Source organism: Haemaphysalis longicornis, unplaced genomic scaffold (assembly GCF_048455015.1).
Source record: "Haemaphysalis longicornis isolate Haplotype H1 unplaced genomic scaffold, Haemaphysalis longicornis Haplotype H1 scaffold_7, whole genome shotgun sequence".
Lineage (NCBI taxonomy): Eukaryota > Metazoa > Arthropoda > Arachnida > Ixodida > Ixodidae > Haemaphysalis > Haemaphysalis longicornis.
Genome location: NW_027526422.1, coordinates 190,386,051 through 190,401,629, shown reverse-complemented (window position 1 = coordinate 190,401,629; position 15,579 = coordinate 190,386,051). Strand labels below are relative to the sequence as shown.

The 15,579-nt window shown below is 49.2% G+C and overlaps 1 long non-coding RNA gene across 1 annotated transcript in view; it reads left to right on the top strand.

Annotated features, from left to right (window-relative positions):
• LOC144145646 (uncharacterized) overlaps window positions 1-5,561 on the top strand; it is a 61,851-nt gene extending 56,290 nt beyond the window's left edge. Inside the window, exon 5 of the long non-coding RNA XR_013317553.1 lies at window positions 3,779-5,561. This is a non-coding gene — a long non-coding RNA (uncharacterized LOC144145646). The remainder of the gene's footprint in view (window positions 1-3,778) is intronic.
• The last annotated feature ends 10,018 nt before the right edge of the window (window positions 5,562-15,579 follow it).

Genomic DNA, 15,579 nt, shown 5'->3' with positions numbered 1-15,579 from the left:
AGTGTGCGCCGCCATATCTGTGGCCAAGCATCTGTTGCTAGGCGACATTGTGCGCACGGCCCGCAGGTCAGGCACCCCTCTTTTCCTCCTTGCAACTGTGCGAGTGCGCCGTCACTCGTTACGTCGGGCTCCGTGGGATGGCGGTACTTGTCCATGCTAAGCACGACTGTGGAACACATGACGGTTTCACGTTACAAACTCTACCTCGCCGAACGCAAAGTATTGCCTCAAGTTCAAAGTGAGTGCGATTAATAACATCTCTGTTGACGCCAACGTTTAGAATCGGATTGGAATGGAGCAGATGACGCACGCCGGTGTTGTTTTTTTTTATTCGGCGCGCGGCCGCAGTGGCCCAAGCCGCGCCGTGTCTGTGGCCGTTTCCAGCATTGACAAGCGAAGACATTGATCGCTAAACTTTTCAACGAATACCGCCTATAAACCGCCTGTGCCTACAACCCCTTTAGCAGCGCCTTTTTGTCCGCGGCTCTGTGTAATTTGCTGCTACACTTCAGGATCAGCTTTGATACCTGTATACTTAACAACCTCATCCGCATTTGGTACTCATCGTATAAAAAATTACATTTTAAAGAAAATGCATCCCCTGGAAGAGAGAATATGATTTACAATCAGTGATAGGCGTGGCAAAGGAAAGTTAGTGAAAATAGTCAACGGCCCAAACAAAATAAAACAGACAAATTGATTTGAAAAAAAAAACGTCTTGCAGTAATGACGCAAAGCTGGAGAAACAGCAGTGCTGGTGGCCTTTCTTCCCTTTATCAGAGACCCAGATTTGCAAATCACAATTCTGCTTTTACCGCTCAACGTTTTCCGTAACTGGCAGGTCCGAATCGTTTTGTCAGCAGTGTTTCACATTTCTCATATAGTGGGCCACGTTAGCACGCGATAGAACTGGCCGTCTGTCGACTGAACTCGGCGTCTGTGCTCCCCATTTTGGGTTCAAAAGCACGGAAACTGGTGAGGACAATGGAACGGGAGAGGTGACGCCACTAACCCAAAGCAGAATTTTCTGGAAGGTCGAGCAGGCCTAGGCTAGGCGCTCCTCACGAGGCGAACTGTCACGTGTGCTCGGTATTTTTTTGTGTTTTTCGCGACCTCCCTACCTGGCGCAAGCTCAAGCGCATGCCTGGACGACGACGGGCGCTCCTCACGAGGCACACGTTTTTGTGCGATCGGCTGGGCTTGGTGTTTTGTGTAATTCGCAATATCATCGGATGTGTTCAGATACCCGAATATCAAACACAGAAATACTACACAATAGAAGTACATGGAAATTCCTTTTCTTCATCCTCGTCTACGTGGTGTTTTACTTCACAATAAAACGCCACCAACTTGACAAAGCTAAGGCCTTAGTTTATTATGAGAGAAATAGTTGCATATATTTTCGCGTGTCAATCTGCAGAACGTACTGGTTTAGGTTTTAACCTAAGACCACCCCTTGTTCTGCACGGCTGTTTTACTATGCTGCGCTCAAAAATGCAGACGGTGGCCATAGCGGTTGTGCGAAATAAGAATGTGTACGACACGGATTTGATTTGATTGTGGGGTTTAACGCGCCGACGCAAGAAAGGCGATGATGCGCGCCGTAGGGGAGGGCACCGGATTAATTTTGACCACCTGGGGATCTCTAACGCGTGCCGAAATCTCGTACACAAGAGCGTTTTTGCTTTTCGCTACCATCAGAAAAGTGGCCACCACGGCCAGGAATCGAACCCACGACCTCGTGCTCAGTAGTGCAACCCCCTAGCCACTGAGTCACCGCGGCGGGTGTGTGTTCGAGACGGCAAGCATTGCTACGAATGTAAAAGGGTTGAAAGTTCGGCGAGTTGGTAATGATGCATCTAAAAATACAAGCTGCGGGCAAATTAATGGGGACCGGAACACATGCGGACAACACAAACGCTGTGCAACTGTTTTATTTTAATACACATCAAAACCTTGCAAACCGAAGTGTCCATTCGATACGCCCTACATTCGTCACAGTTGTCGGCGCACTCAGCCTCACATAACCTAAACAGCAACAACAAAAACCATAAACACACTTTGAGGCACACGAATGGCGAAAACAGCAAAGATTACCGCATCAGACATGGGTTAAGACCCCGTCTTTCCCAACCCCGTAACACGCATGCCCATCGAAATCACGCCAACTGTGGATCTAAGTATCCGAATTACCGGCTAAGCAAAGGGATAGACAGATGACTGATGTAGCCAGAACCAGCTTTTAATTGATTACTTGTAGGGGTTAACGCGCCGACGCAACGTAGGCGATGGGGCACGCTGTAGTGGAGGGCTCCGGATTAATTATGACCACCTGGGAATCTTTAACGTGTCCCAAAAGCACGTACACACGGGCGTTTTTGCTTTTCGCCTCCATCAGAAAAGCGGCAGCCGTGGCCAGGAATCGAGCCCGCGACCTCGTGCTCGGCAGCACGACGCCTTAGCCACTGAGACACCGCGACCGGTGAACCAGCTTTTAAAATGCACTTTTAATAAAAAAGGACGTAAAAAGATAGTGACGGCCGCATTTACTAACTCCTTACGAACCGTACTACTCGGCGGTTTTGCGCGTAGGCTCGGCCGCTAAAAACTGCATGGTTAGGAAATTACCTGAGTGTACGAAGTGGTATAGAGTAGTTTGAAGACGTTCTTGTTACTAGGTTATGCATGGCCAGTTAGTAAACGCATGTAGCTCAGAAGAGTGCTATCGCTAGGACTTTACTAGGGCAGATAGTGGTACTTACTGCCTGCCTCAGCTAGCAACCCTGACTAGTACGAAATTTTCTTCCTCCAGTTACTAAGAAGCTAGTGTACACTGGGACAAGGAACATTGTAGTGTTCCACTAGTAAATGCCCCGACCTTTTGTTTAAGAGTGTGTGGCTTGCTTCTACAATTTCTCGTGTTCGCTGGTTCTAATGTCGAAATACAATGGCTGTTCGCTCAAACACAGAAACAAATCCAATCAGGAATGTATCCGCGCAAATAGGGAAACAAGTGGCTCTGGCCACGTTTTTCTATGCAATAGTTATGTTTCTTTAGCCTGATATTTAAGCAAGGTTCCTTAGGCCAAGGTGTACTTTCGCACGGGAAAGCGGGACCGAATAAATAAGCCCTGTAGCACACGGTACGAACTTTGTTTTTTGACTAACACCACATGTCCCATTACGCTGTTTTGTGTTTTTGTTCACTCTTGGACGGACCATACCTAACTTATTAGGAACCGAAAACACTAGACTGACGTCATACTTTCCTGCCAGCTCTTTTATTTCGTGAGACATCTTGTGAACATAGGGCACCACGGTGAAGTTTTTGGCCTTCTTGTTTGGTATTTCGGCCTCCTTGTACTTTACAAGGAGGCCGCCTTGTACCCAATTTACAAGCTTTTCACTGGCCCCAAAAAATGCTATACTCACGCGGTAGCAATATTGTCTTACTTTGTCCACCTGCTCTAACACGCTGGTGGCCATTGAATGCTTGCAGGATTAGGATACGGCCGACTTCAGGCAGGAACGTGGGATGTCCTGCTTCACCCCTTTTGAGTGTGCTAACTCAAAGGTGTAAAGTGCTTATACAGACTTCGGAAACTGCGCGCAAATTAACGGGGAATGGAGCACTGAGGACAACGGCGCTTGTGTTTTCCTCATGTGTTCGGGCCCCGTTAATTTGCGCGCAGTTTGTTTGTTGAGATACTACGAATAGGATATTACTTGGGAGAACATGTGCCCAGGGTAATTTTATCCGTCTTTTCTGCATTTACAGGTGGGAAGATGCAGAAGGGGTGTTTGCACTGCAAACTTACGTCCTGCAGTCCTAAAAAGAAAAAAGCGTTTTGTTTGCCTTATAACCCTCGCCGCCCTCATGAGGGCAAGAAGAGAACGGAAGAACCTCAAAGAACAGATGGAAAACCTTAGACGTCTTACCTTGTATAACCATATGAGAAGTGTAAATCGTGGGGGTGGTAGTGGTGCTGGTAATAGAATTCTTGCTAACACAAGAACGGGCGCCACCGGAAGAGAAGGTGCTAATGCGGCCGATGTGTCTGCAATTGAAATTCATATTGAGCCGGGTGTAGGAAACGGAGGCACTGTGACCGACAACTTGGGAAGAGTTGTTTCTCCACCGTTTGTTTCTGGAAGCAATTCAGCAGGTAGAATTCCTGGCATCAATACCATAAATGGTGTGCCAAGAGGTCCTGGCGCTGTTTTCAGTGGGGGCAGAGGAGCAGGCCACACCCGTACCGGTTCTGCTGACGATGACTTTGGTTCCCCTGGCCTGACAGACACTAATGCTGGCGGTTCTGTAGGCAGTGCTGCATATGTTTCTGGAGCAGGCGGGTCTCGTAACTATGGTTTCGGAAACACTGGCGTGGGAGAGAGTCTAGGCGGGAATTCTGGTGTAGCTACTGGAATTTCCGAATCCGAGATTACTGGAAATGATTTAAATGGAGGACGTGGCGGTAGTGTTAGCGTTACTAATGTCGCGGCGGCTGCAGGCAGGCGTAACGGGTTAGGGGGTAGTTCAGCCACAGTGGTCAGCCTTGCAGGCGTAAGAGCCACTTCTCGGGGCAGAGGCATGGGGGCTAATGGCGGTCGTGGAATGTTGAACACTGGAGGCCCGAGTACGGTCAGCCGGGGAGTAGTTGGGGTAGGCGGTGTCTTTACCAGCAGAGGCTCTACTAATCCTAATGCAATGAATGTGGGCGTTGGGACTATTGGAGCTACATCCATTGGTAGCAGCTCGAGTTACCCTGGAATTAGTGGAGTGAGTCGCGCATTTTCTGGCGCTGTAGGTGGTGTCACTGGAGCAAACATCGTAGGCAGTAGACGCAGAACAGGGGCAACTGGTTTTGCCTCATCTAATCGTTTAGGAGCAGGCACCGAGATCGATAATGACTTTGAGCCTGAATTACGAGACAACGGGAGTTTTAACCCTGATATAACTGACACTGACGATACAGAAGAAAGTGAAATTCGCTCCGGCTCCAACACACGTTTTAGAGGTTAAAATGCATAATGCCATCATTGGTAAGAGAGTTTGGCAGCTGGGGTGATGAAGATAGTCACTTAGGCAATGGTGATACTTCTCTTGTCAGAATCAACAGACTTACGCTTTTGTATCTTGTTCAGGATAAAAAAATTGCAAACCTGGTAAATAGCAAACATTTGACTATTTTTTTTTCTGGGGTTCAAGAAATAAAATGTGTCGGCACCTGAATATGACAAAAATGTGGCATCTTGTAGTGTCAACAAGAAATCCTACAGGATATTATCATAACCTAAAACAAAAATTTTTTAATCACTGTTGTTAATAAATAACCCTTTTTCTTCAGCGGAACAAACTACTGGCTATTTTTTATATCAGTGTACTACATTGTTTTTTATGTCATAGACAAATTTTGACGGTGCAATGGCATATCGTTTTATGTATGTTGCTTGCTGACTAGAAACATATACATCTTGTAACCTAAGGTTTCACCCATTGTTTCAGTCTGCTTTTGCTGCGCCAACTGTATGTAAGATCAGTTAGAAGGTCAGAATATTAAAGGAACCCTTTTATAGCGCACTGATTGCTCCAGTACTGTAAAAAATTGTCTAAAATCCACACTGTGAACGTGAGTGGAAAGCATCGCTGTAAACGACACCCACAACAATTGCCCATGCGACGTCAGTTGAATTCGCATGTGGCTATATAAAGACTGAAAACTAAGATTGTGCCTGCCGTTACCTAGAAGTCGCTGGGACGGCTTCCCGAACGAAGAAGCGTCGGCCACAGTCGGGCTAGAGCGACGGACGCCGCCGCTGTAGCCCGGACGTCTGTCGCAAAAAGAAAACGGTGAGGAGCGCCATTCGTAGGGTGAGACGCGGAACCTAGCCATCCACGTGTGCTAGGTGGGGGCTACATCACCTCGCGACACAAGCGCAGACACCGACACAATTCGGCATATCAGCGTAGTGATTCCTTTTGACATTAAGGAACTCTCGTAATCGCTATTTATCAAAGCCAGTTCCTCCTTTTGTAAAACCTGCTTAAACACAACCTAATTGTATTCACAAATTTAGAAAATGGAGTCCCATTCATGGCAAGCAGTGCGCAAATGGTACTGTTTGCTCAGCGGCCAAATGGATGCATGTTGTCTATACATTTTGTTTTCCTGCCCTGCAAACCAATCTTTAATGTATCTTTACGGTATGACCACTGAATTCCGTCTCGTCCGAATTACCTAGGAGGTACTCTCAAACAATTTAATTAAGCCGTGCGAAGGAACCGCGCAATGGAGGCGAAGCTGCGCCTAAACCGGCCGAAAATCACCGTCGCTAAAGCACACGACAAAGACTGTTCGCGCCGGTGCGTCCGTCGGCGTGAGCGCGCGGGGAACGCTGTGTAAATTCGTCACGCCATCTACACTGTGCTCTGTGAGGGAAAACCGCCCTTCCCTGCGCAGCCGCATTGGGACTTTCTTGTCCCGCGCTCCGCGAAATTACTGTTGGCTAGTAGAGGTAGAAAGCTTTGCTTTAAAAGAAATTGCACTAAAAGAAGCCAACATTGCACAGCGGGTTTCATAAAACGGTGGTGATGATGATACGTGAAGAAACATCAATAGCCTCAAGAAATAAATGATTCGCGTTACCTAAACCGAACCTGAGTCATTCGCGTTATGAAGCCGACATCTACGTGATTCCGCCATTCCGACACGGTTGAAGCAGTTGCGGTTTAAAGCGAAGCTTTCTTTGTCTCACTGATGGCGATTGTTCCGTCACGAATCCTTTGTGAAGCCCTACAACTTACCGATTCACACATGAGAAAGCTGAGCGTATGAACCATCGCTGTTGGTAGACGAAGGAGCGTTATTATTTTGGTGTTCACTTTCACAAATTTACTTCTAGAATGGAAATTACGTATGACATTTCCGTGAACACGCCTTATTATGCTTTTTTTTTGCAAGACATTATATTTCCAGGAGTGCTTTCTATATTCTTGACGCATATTTTGCTGCCGCCTTATAATGTCTTTCATCGCATAGGCACACCGCTAGAAACCACAAAAGCAGGCAATAGGGAAGCGAAGCTGAAGTTTGCCGGGCGAGGGCAGCGCTGCCCTCTCCCCTCCGCGGGAGTACGCGGGGGCGGCCGCCCCTTGGGCGCGTGCTTTTTTCGCTGCGCGCATGCTGCAATTCTCGCGCTAGGAAGAGGGCTGGGTAAAATTTTTTTTGACTTATGAAACCGTACGCGTGAGCACGTGTCCAGCAAATTCGCTTTAAACGTAGAGTAGTTACAGAGTTCATTTTTGTCGATGTTTGTCTTGTCGTCTGCTACAGACCCGCCGCTCGACCGGCAGACTGCCCCGACGGTTTTAAGGGGGGAAACGCGATGTTCGGTGGTCGCCGGTTGCTCTTTTCTTCTGCAAGGCGACAGCTGTTCAGCTGGTCACAGCGTACTTTTCTTTTGTTTGTTACTCCCTTCGCGAGCTCGCGCTTCGGACATCCAGACTTTCTGGACTGCAGCAAATCTGAGGTTTGCAAGAAATGTAAGATAAACGTGATTGATTATGGTAATAGGTTATTTCTTATTCTTGAAACAATCAGCTGCATCTTATAAAAACGCATTAGAAAGGCACACGCTAATTAAGCAGCGCGCTGACAGCGCCGCATTTCCATTTTATTTGTCCTTGAAGGAATTTTTGTTCACAATGTTTGTCATCCGCTTGGAGTACAAGTATCGGTTAAAGTGACAGTTCGCGGAAACAACAGAACAGGTTGTGGCGTATAACTTTCAATTACTATTATTATACAGAATTTGGTGTATACCTCTTTTAATTACCAGTATTTGTAAATGTGGGGAAAAAACGAACAACGCAGCAATTTCGTCCAGAACACAAGTCACACTGAAAAGACGGACCAGGGCTACTACAGCCAAGTAAATCGCTAGAAAATATTTTTTTCACCCATGCAAAATGTCAACCATTTGTGTTATATATAGACGATATCGAACGGCACCAACTAAACAACTCCGAATTTCGTTTATTATAGCGGAAAACTATCTTGGGCAGCATGCATAACAAAAAGTGTAGAGGGGAGGACCCCCCACCCCCTATCTATTTCCAGGCAGCCCGAGCAACAGAGAACTAGTGTTCCCTTCTGCAATATCCCTTTTTTTCCCATTTAGCTTTACCCCTCTGATTAGCACCAAAAGCCGCGGAGGTAGCCTTGGGAGCCAAGCTGTTCTGGACGCGCCACAGCTGTTCTCCACTCTTTGGTCGATGCCGTGCACGACTGAAGGGCCACACGTTTTCGTTTATGCACGCGGCAACACTGCACAGGCGCAAATGCATCGCCCTCGTACCAGCTGCACCTTCTGCCTTTCTTTTTTGTGCAGACGGCGAGAACAACAACAAAAGGACTAAAATCTATTTGAATCCGTCCCAGCTTATAGCAGTGTTGCTTACTGCACACAAGACAACCAAGACAACACAAGCAGTGTCTACATGGTCATAAAACACGGGAACATAACAGAAAACAGGCATGGAACGTTGGCGCAGTCCCGAGTCCTGACAAGATGTTACGTTGTTCCCGCTGCAGTATCCCCCCCACTCTCAGCGGGTCAATCTGTGGGACGAACGTTGCGACCAAAATTCCTCCAAAGATAAGCAAAATAGAAATGCGGTGTTGTCAGCGCACCCCTTTAACAGCATGTGCCTTTTTAATGCGTCTGTCATAGAAGGCAGCTGGTCACTTTAAGGATTAAAAACAATAATTAACGGGAATTCTTGTAAGCCTCAATGTTTCTGTCGTCCATAAAATCCGGTTGTTCAAAGTGGGAGCACGTTAAGAAAGTAGCAGACAAGACAAAAAATTCCCCCGCATTTCCCCGAGGGGGAGAATGTGAAAGTGCGAATGCACGGTTGTCGGCCCGCTTGCGGCGCTTGCGCTCGGCCCCCGCAGCCCACCGCCTCGCCGCCTTCTCTTCCATCTCTTCCATCGGGTTTGTAGTATCACGTGTACACCACGCAGTTATCAAGCCGCTATAACGCCGCTGAGTCGCCAACGCATGCCGCTGATGACGTAGTTTGAATGCGTTAAAGATATAAGGCGCGTCACTAACACTGATATCAGCGTCGCGTCCGTGGCTTGGTCGGTAGAGCGTCGCGCTGCGGCCGCAAAGTCCTCGGATCAAAACCTGGCGCCGGATGCTGTTTCTTTTTTAAATATAGTAGAGCACTGCGGACGCCGCCGCCGCCGACGCCGCCGCCGCCGCCGCCGCCGGCGGTGGATGGTTTGGGGTCGCTTATAAAGTGCATTCACACTTAAAATATGCTCTGACAAGTTGCACAGCTGTCGCCTGGACGACAAACAAAAAAATTCCCGCGCCTTCACGCGAGGGGAACACGAGTAAATGCAGAGCATTGGGTCCTCAGTACTGATTGAAGGCAGTGTTGCTTCCATCGCTTCTTCCGTGATGCTGGAGTAGCAGACACGAGTAAACGTGTGCACGAGCGTCAACCAAGGAAGGAAGGAGCAACGCAGTGACTGAAACACGAGCGACCGCTAGCCGCGATATTTGCAGCGCGCGCAGTAGAGAGAGAGCAGTACTGGGGGGAGAGCGCGCATGCGCAAGCAGCGCGCGCCCTTCTACGCCCCACCGCGCTGCTATCACGCCCCTGTTACGCCGAGACCGCGACGGATCGAACGGGCTGACTGTGACACATGCGCGCGCCAGCTGCTGTTGAGAGAGAGGAGGGAAGGAGAGGCGCAACTGCTGCGGACGCGAAACTGTTGACACCGTCCGACGCAGGAACAGGCGAGGCTAAGAAATGCTCTGCATTTAAAAGACGGCAGCTGACGACCACCCAAGCGCACGCTTTATCCCGTGAAACCGCCGGGGCGCTCGGCCGTTCGGGCGGCGCGTAGCAGACGACGCGTCTCTAGCAGACGACAAGACAAGCACCGGCAAAAATGGACCCAGTAGCTACTCTACGTGTAAACCGAACTTTCTGGACATGTGCTAACGTGTATGCTTTCATATGTCCAAAGAAAATTTTACCCGGACCTCACCGTAGCACGATAAATGCAGCACGCGCACAGCGAAAAAAGCACGTGCCGAAGCGGCGGCAGCCACCGCGTACTTTCCCGGAGGGGAGAGTGCAGCGCCACCCGGCGATCGTTCCGGAGCCTATAGTATGCCGTCTGTAAACAAAAATCGTAAGTGCACTTTTCTGAGTGCAACAAGCCACGTTTCCGAGCTTGCGTAGTTTGTGCCATAGAGTTTCTTACATTATACACTATAGAGGAATCTGGCGCTAGCGATTATGCGGCTCACAGCAATGCCGTCTGTGTCATCATGGACCGCCATTACATCATGCCCTCACCTAAGTTTTATCCTTGGCTTGGACTGAAACGTTTTAGTGACCTGAAATTTAGAGAAAGTGCAGACCTGTTATTCTTTGCAGACCTGTACATGGAGTGTTGCGCTCTTTCAAATCAATTAAGCGCCATACATTGGTCTATAGCCCATTTTCCTCCCCCACGGCATTCCGCAAAGGCTCACATTTTCTTTTACTCGGAAAGTTTCAGTTTAACTGAATTTTAACAAGTTGAACTTATTTGTCATCCTCGGATCTATTTTCGCCTTCCGGCCACGTCATACACAACAAAGGCAAAATAATGAACAGCCCTAGTTGAAGCAACGCAGCGACAGAGGGGACAGGGCTGGTTGCAGATGCTGCACCGAATCAATTATGTATTCCGCTATCTCTCGAGCTGCTTTTGTCTGCACGTTTATTCCTGTCAAGCTTAACTTAAATCAAGTGTTAACATGGCGCCGGCAGGATCAGTAGGATAGATCGCGCGTTGATTTCAAATAAAATGATAAGTGCAAAAAGCCTGTGTTTTAGCATGCCGGTAATCATCGAAATGTGAATTTCCACCGCCAATCAAAACGTGTATTTAGTAATGCTACCACTCTGTGTGAGGGACACAACGAATCTGAACCTGATGAATAGCAGTACTGAAAACGAAACTTTATAATTTGTTTTACAAACGATGTTACTGAAATTGACGGGAACATCGCGGACAATACCGTCACATGCAACAGGTTACCTAGACTCAAAAGTGAGCCCTGCGTGTAAACGACAAATAAAATTGCCTAACGGTCAGTTACGTTTGATAGGTGAAATTCTACATAACTGATTCAACCAATCGCGATCTGCTTTATACGAATGAGCACACTAAACCTGTCTTATTTCTGGACCATTGTTCTCAATGGACATTCAGGCTCGATTGGACCTTCCGTGTCGGCGTATCTTTTGTCTCATTGGACAATCAGGCCCAAGCGCCTCCCCACCCTCTACCCCAAGCCAACCTTGTCTTGTTTAAAGGGGTCCTGAAATGCCTTCCGCCGATGCATGGATGTACATGTAACCAAATAAAGCAATGTATTAGCAATCTCCTCCTGCAAGAATTTTGTTAAAGCGATGAGTATTAGCTGAGAAATCGTAAATCAAAAACCGCGAATTATCGTCGCGCCGTATTTCCTCCTCCTTTCAACTGTTTCTTCGCTGTTGGCCTCCCCTCCCATGATGCTCCGCTCCTCAGCGGTGACGTACTTCCGCTATTGCGCTCCCACAGACTGCCGTCTGCTACGGGCCAGCTCTTTCGGCTTTTTCATCTCTGTAGACACCATGGACACAGGCTGGAAAAGCGAACGAATGACCTGGCCGCATGTGTGCGGCCTGGCCTTGCCCTTTCGCGGTGTACGTAGCTGCAGGGCTGCAGTTGGTATCGGCGGCGAACTCGCAGCCGCGTGGGGAGAATCGTGCGCTCGTTCCCTTTGGTGCACCGCGCACTGTTTATCCAAAAAGCGCGGTCTCAGATGTGGCCCCGCTGGTGCCGGGTGTTATTTTGCGGTGGTTGTAATTCCTACTACCGGCGGCATGTGAAAAAAGACATTTTCAACCGACACAGAACCCGTGCACAAAACGCGCCGGATCGGATCGCTTTATCAGCGGCGATGAACGTGAAGGCTAAGAGCAAACCAACGCTGCACCCGATCAGCGAGAACCCGTGTTCTGACAAGCTGCACCCATGTGTTGCATTCAACACTGACGGGAAAGCGTTTGTTTGCACTTGTTTGGATAGTCGTAAAATGTCCAAACACTCCGGCACTCCGCTAGCAGATCAGCCGGCGAGACATTTCGGAAAACATTTGACAGATGGCGCCGTATGCATTAGTGTGTCGCTACGCAAAACTGACGAGACGCTCTACTAAAACTCCCATCGCGGTGTCACGTAGCGGGACGCAAAAATTTAGCGTTTAGCGTATGCAAAGGCCACAAACGCTGTACTAAAACTCTATTAGCAGCAAAATAGCGTGCGTATGTGAAACCGCTTGCGTTTACAAAGCTGCACGCCGAGCGCGTACGTTTCAAACCTAGTGACATCGTTTAAATACACTGGCAAGCACAGTGTAACGTAGTCAGATATCAACCGTATGCTCAGGCGACAAGTAAGAGCTTGTTTTATGTGGGGCGGAGATTGCGCATAAAGGCCCGTTCGCACTTGCGACGAAAGCGAGTGAGAGCGGCAGGAATTCCGTCGCTTTGTCGCGCGACGATCGTTTTTGTCGAATTGTCGGGACAAATTTTGGTTGCGCGACAGAATTCCCGTCGCTTTCGCTCGCTTTCATCGCAAGCGGGAATGGAAAGTTCTGCCGCTGCCGTCTGCTACGCAGCTCGGAGGTAACCGCGCAATCTGCTCGGGCCGGATGAACGCGCACACTCCCGCACGGCAGCGCCCCAAGCGGCAGACGGCCGCGTACATCGCTCCCGGCGCCCGCCTGGAGCCCGCCCTCGGCACACTAGCCAGTATATTTCAGGCACTATAATGGAGGAAAGATTTTTTGCTTCCGATGAACCTAGTTCTTTGCCCCTGTGTTTTTAAATACGTGAAGTGGTTAGACGTCGTCCTCATGCAGCTCTGTATCGTCGTAGCATCGCTGATTGTCCGAACGAAGCTTGCAGCTAAGCCAATGCAGCGACCGAAGCTGTGTGTGTGTGTGTGCATCGCCTCCTGTGTGTTGTGGACGCGTTCGTTTCGCGATGAAATGCGACATTGTACTTCTGCGGGTGGATAGTGCTTCCCATGGTCTGGATTATCTTTCTCGAACGACGTACCACTCAACCTCGCATGGGGTATGTGCAGTGTGCCTGGCTAAAAGCCTTCTCGCTTGCGCGCCAGAGTTGTGACTTGCTGCTCGTCCCCGCAAACCGGGTGTGAGGTGAGTGCCGTATTTACGACGGGCAGGAGGAGGCAACTCATCGTCTGTCAATCGCGGTTCAGGCTTGCAACGCATGTTGTGACGTTGCGTTCGTTCGAAACGCATCTCTGGATTGTTTTGAAGTTGAATAAAATGTACGCGTCAAACCCGGGCATTCGGCTCAGGGCGTTCTCTGCGATTGCACCAAAGAAGTGCCACGGGACTTTCTTTATGGTACGTACTCACGTAAGATAAAATCCACGTCGTGTTATGGCCGTGTTGCATTCAATACAAACGGTTAAGCGTTTGTTTACACTTGTTTCGTTTGTCGTAAAATGTCAAAGCACTCCGGCACTCCGCTGGCAGATCAGCCGGCGAGCCGACGCTGAGCAGACGACTCATCTCTTTGCCGGAAGTGCGTGAAAAAGCCGCCCAATAGCAGGATGTCTAGCTCATGACGAACATCTGGGAATCGATGATGTAGACATGTGAAGATGGCGGCGTCCAAAAACACGAAGGAAAGGGTGAGAAAAAAGCGACAAACTTTGCAACAAAAGTGTGAGCTTTCCGCTGCGCGTAAAAGAGTAATGCTTGGCACAGGTGACGTTGGCGACCCAATCTAGCGATTGCGCTAGTTCATTTAGTGTGCTCAAAATGCCTTTCAGGGCCCCTTTAAGTAGATGACAGAAAAATATTGTTACGGGGATAAGAAGGCGAGTAAAAGGCGAAGTGGAGTTTATTCACAGTAATGGCGGTGGTTCACCGGAGAGCGTGCAGCAAACATCGATTCCGCCCAAAAGAAGCGCTTCGTTTTCTTCTTCATCGGCCATGCAGTTGGCGGGGAGGATTTGCCCGTACAGTGGAGCAGTCCTGACATTTTGTGCAACATTTCCCCCTCCGCAGACAAAACCCCCAGGGAGAGTCATTCAGCAGCGCGCGGGTTGTATGTTTTAAGGCGTGCAACATGTACAAGCTGAGTCTTGCTTGCCCGGCGTCCGGTCGCAGTGAGACGCGAAATGATGTAGGTGACATCAGTGACACGATCCACAGCAACAAATGGGCCAGTGTAACGGGACAAAAACTTCGTACACAAACCGCGTTTCCTTCAAGGTGTCCATAGCAATACCAGATCATCTTTACAAAATGCAATACTGCTGTGTCGAGCGTCGTATCGGTCCTTAGAACGGCGCTGCGAGGACAGTGTACGTAGACGGGCTAAATGGCGGGATTCTTCAGCCAGGCAAAGGGTTTTGGCAATGGATGCCTCGTTGTGCAAGGAAAATGGTAGAATGGTGTCGATAGGCGTCCTAGCTGAGCGAACGTAGACGAGGTAGAAGGGACTGTTGCCGGTGGTTTCGTGCTGGGCGGTGTTGTAAGCGTAGGTGATGAATGGTAGTATTTCCTCCCAGTTTCAATGGTGGGAGGAGATGTACATCGAGATCATGTTGATGAGTGTGTGATTCGTGCGTTCAACCAATCCATTCCTCTGTGGATGGTACGGGGTAGCATGCCGGAACTGCGAAGTACAAAGCCGAAGTAATTCCTCCACAACATCCGCAATAAATTGGCGGCCACGATCACTGATAAGCACACGAGGGGCGCCGTGGCGAAGAATAAGGGCATGCAGCAGGAATACAGACACAGAGGTTGCTGAAGCAGTTGGAACAGCTGCGGTTTCCGCATAACGCGTCAGATGGTCAACACAGACGATAATCCAGCGGTTGCCGCCAGGCGTTCGTGGAAGTAAGCCTACAAGGTCAACCCCAACCTGCTCGAAAGGAGCAGTGGGTGGTTGCCCAGGATGAAGCAGACCGGCAGGTATGGCGGCAGGACGCTTGTGACGCTGGCATTCTGTACAGGTGGCGACGTATTTTTCAATCGTGCGCCGCATGTTGGGCCAGTAAAAGCGCTCTTGGGCGCGGTGTAATGTCCTAGCGTAACCAAGGTGTCCAGACATCAACTCATCGTGCATAGCACGCAGTACGCAAGAGCGCAGACTTTCTGGTACAACCAAAAGAAACCGTGCACCAGATGCTCCGTAGTTTGCCTTGTAGCAGGCCGTCCCGAAGAGAAAAGCGATTAGAAGGGGCGGATGCACGAGCACCGGCGAAGAATGGGGCCAGCTTGGGATCGTTCTGTTGCTCTCGTCGAGAGCTTTGAACGTTGGGAAATTCCTCAGATACTGGCGCGAGGTAGTCGTCGAAATTGTCCTCGTCGCACGCAGTCGTTGAAAGTGGTAGCCGGGAAAGGCAAACAGCGTCGGTGTGACGGCGGCCGCTTTTGTAGGATATAACGAAGTCGTATTCTTGTATC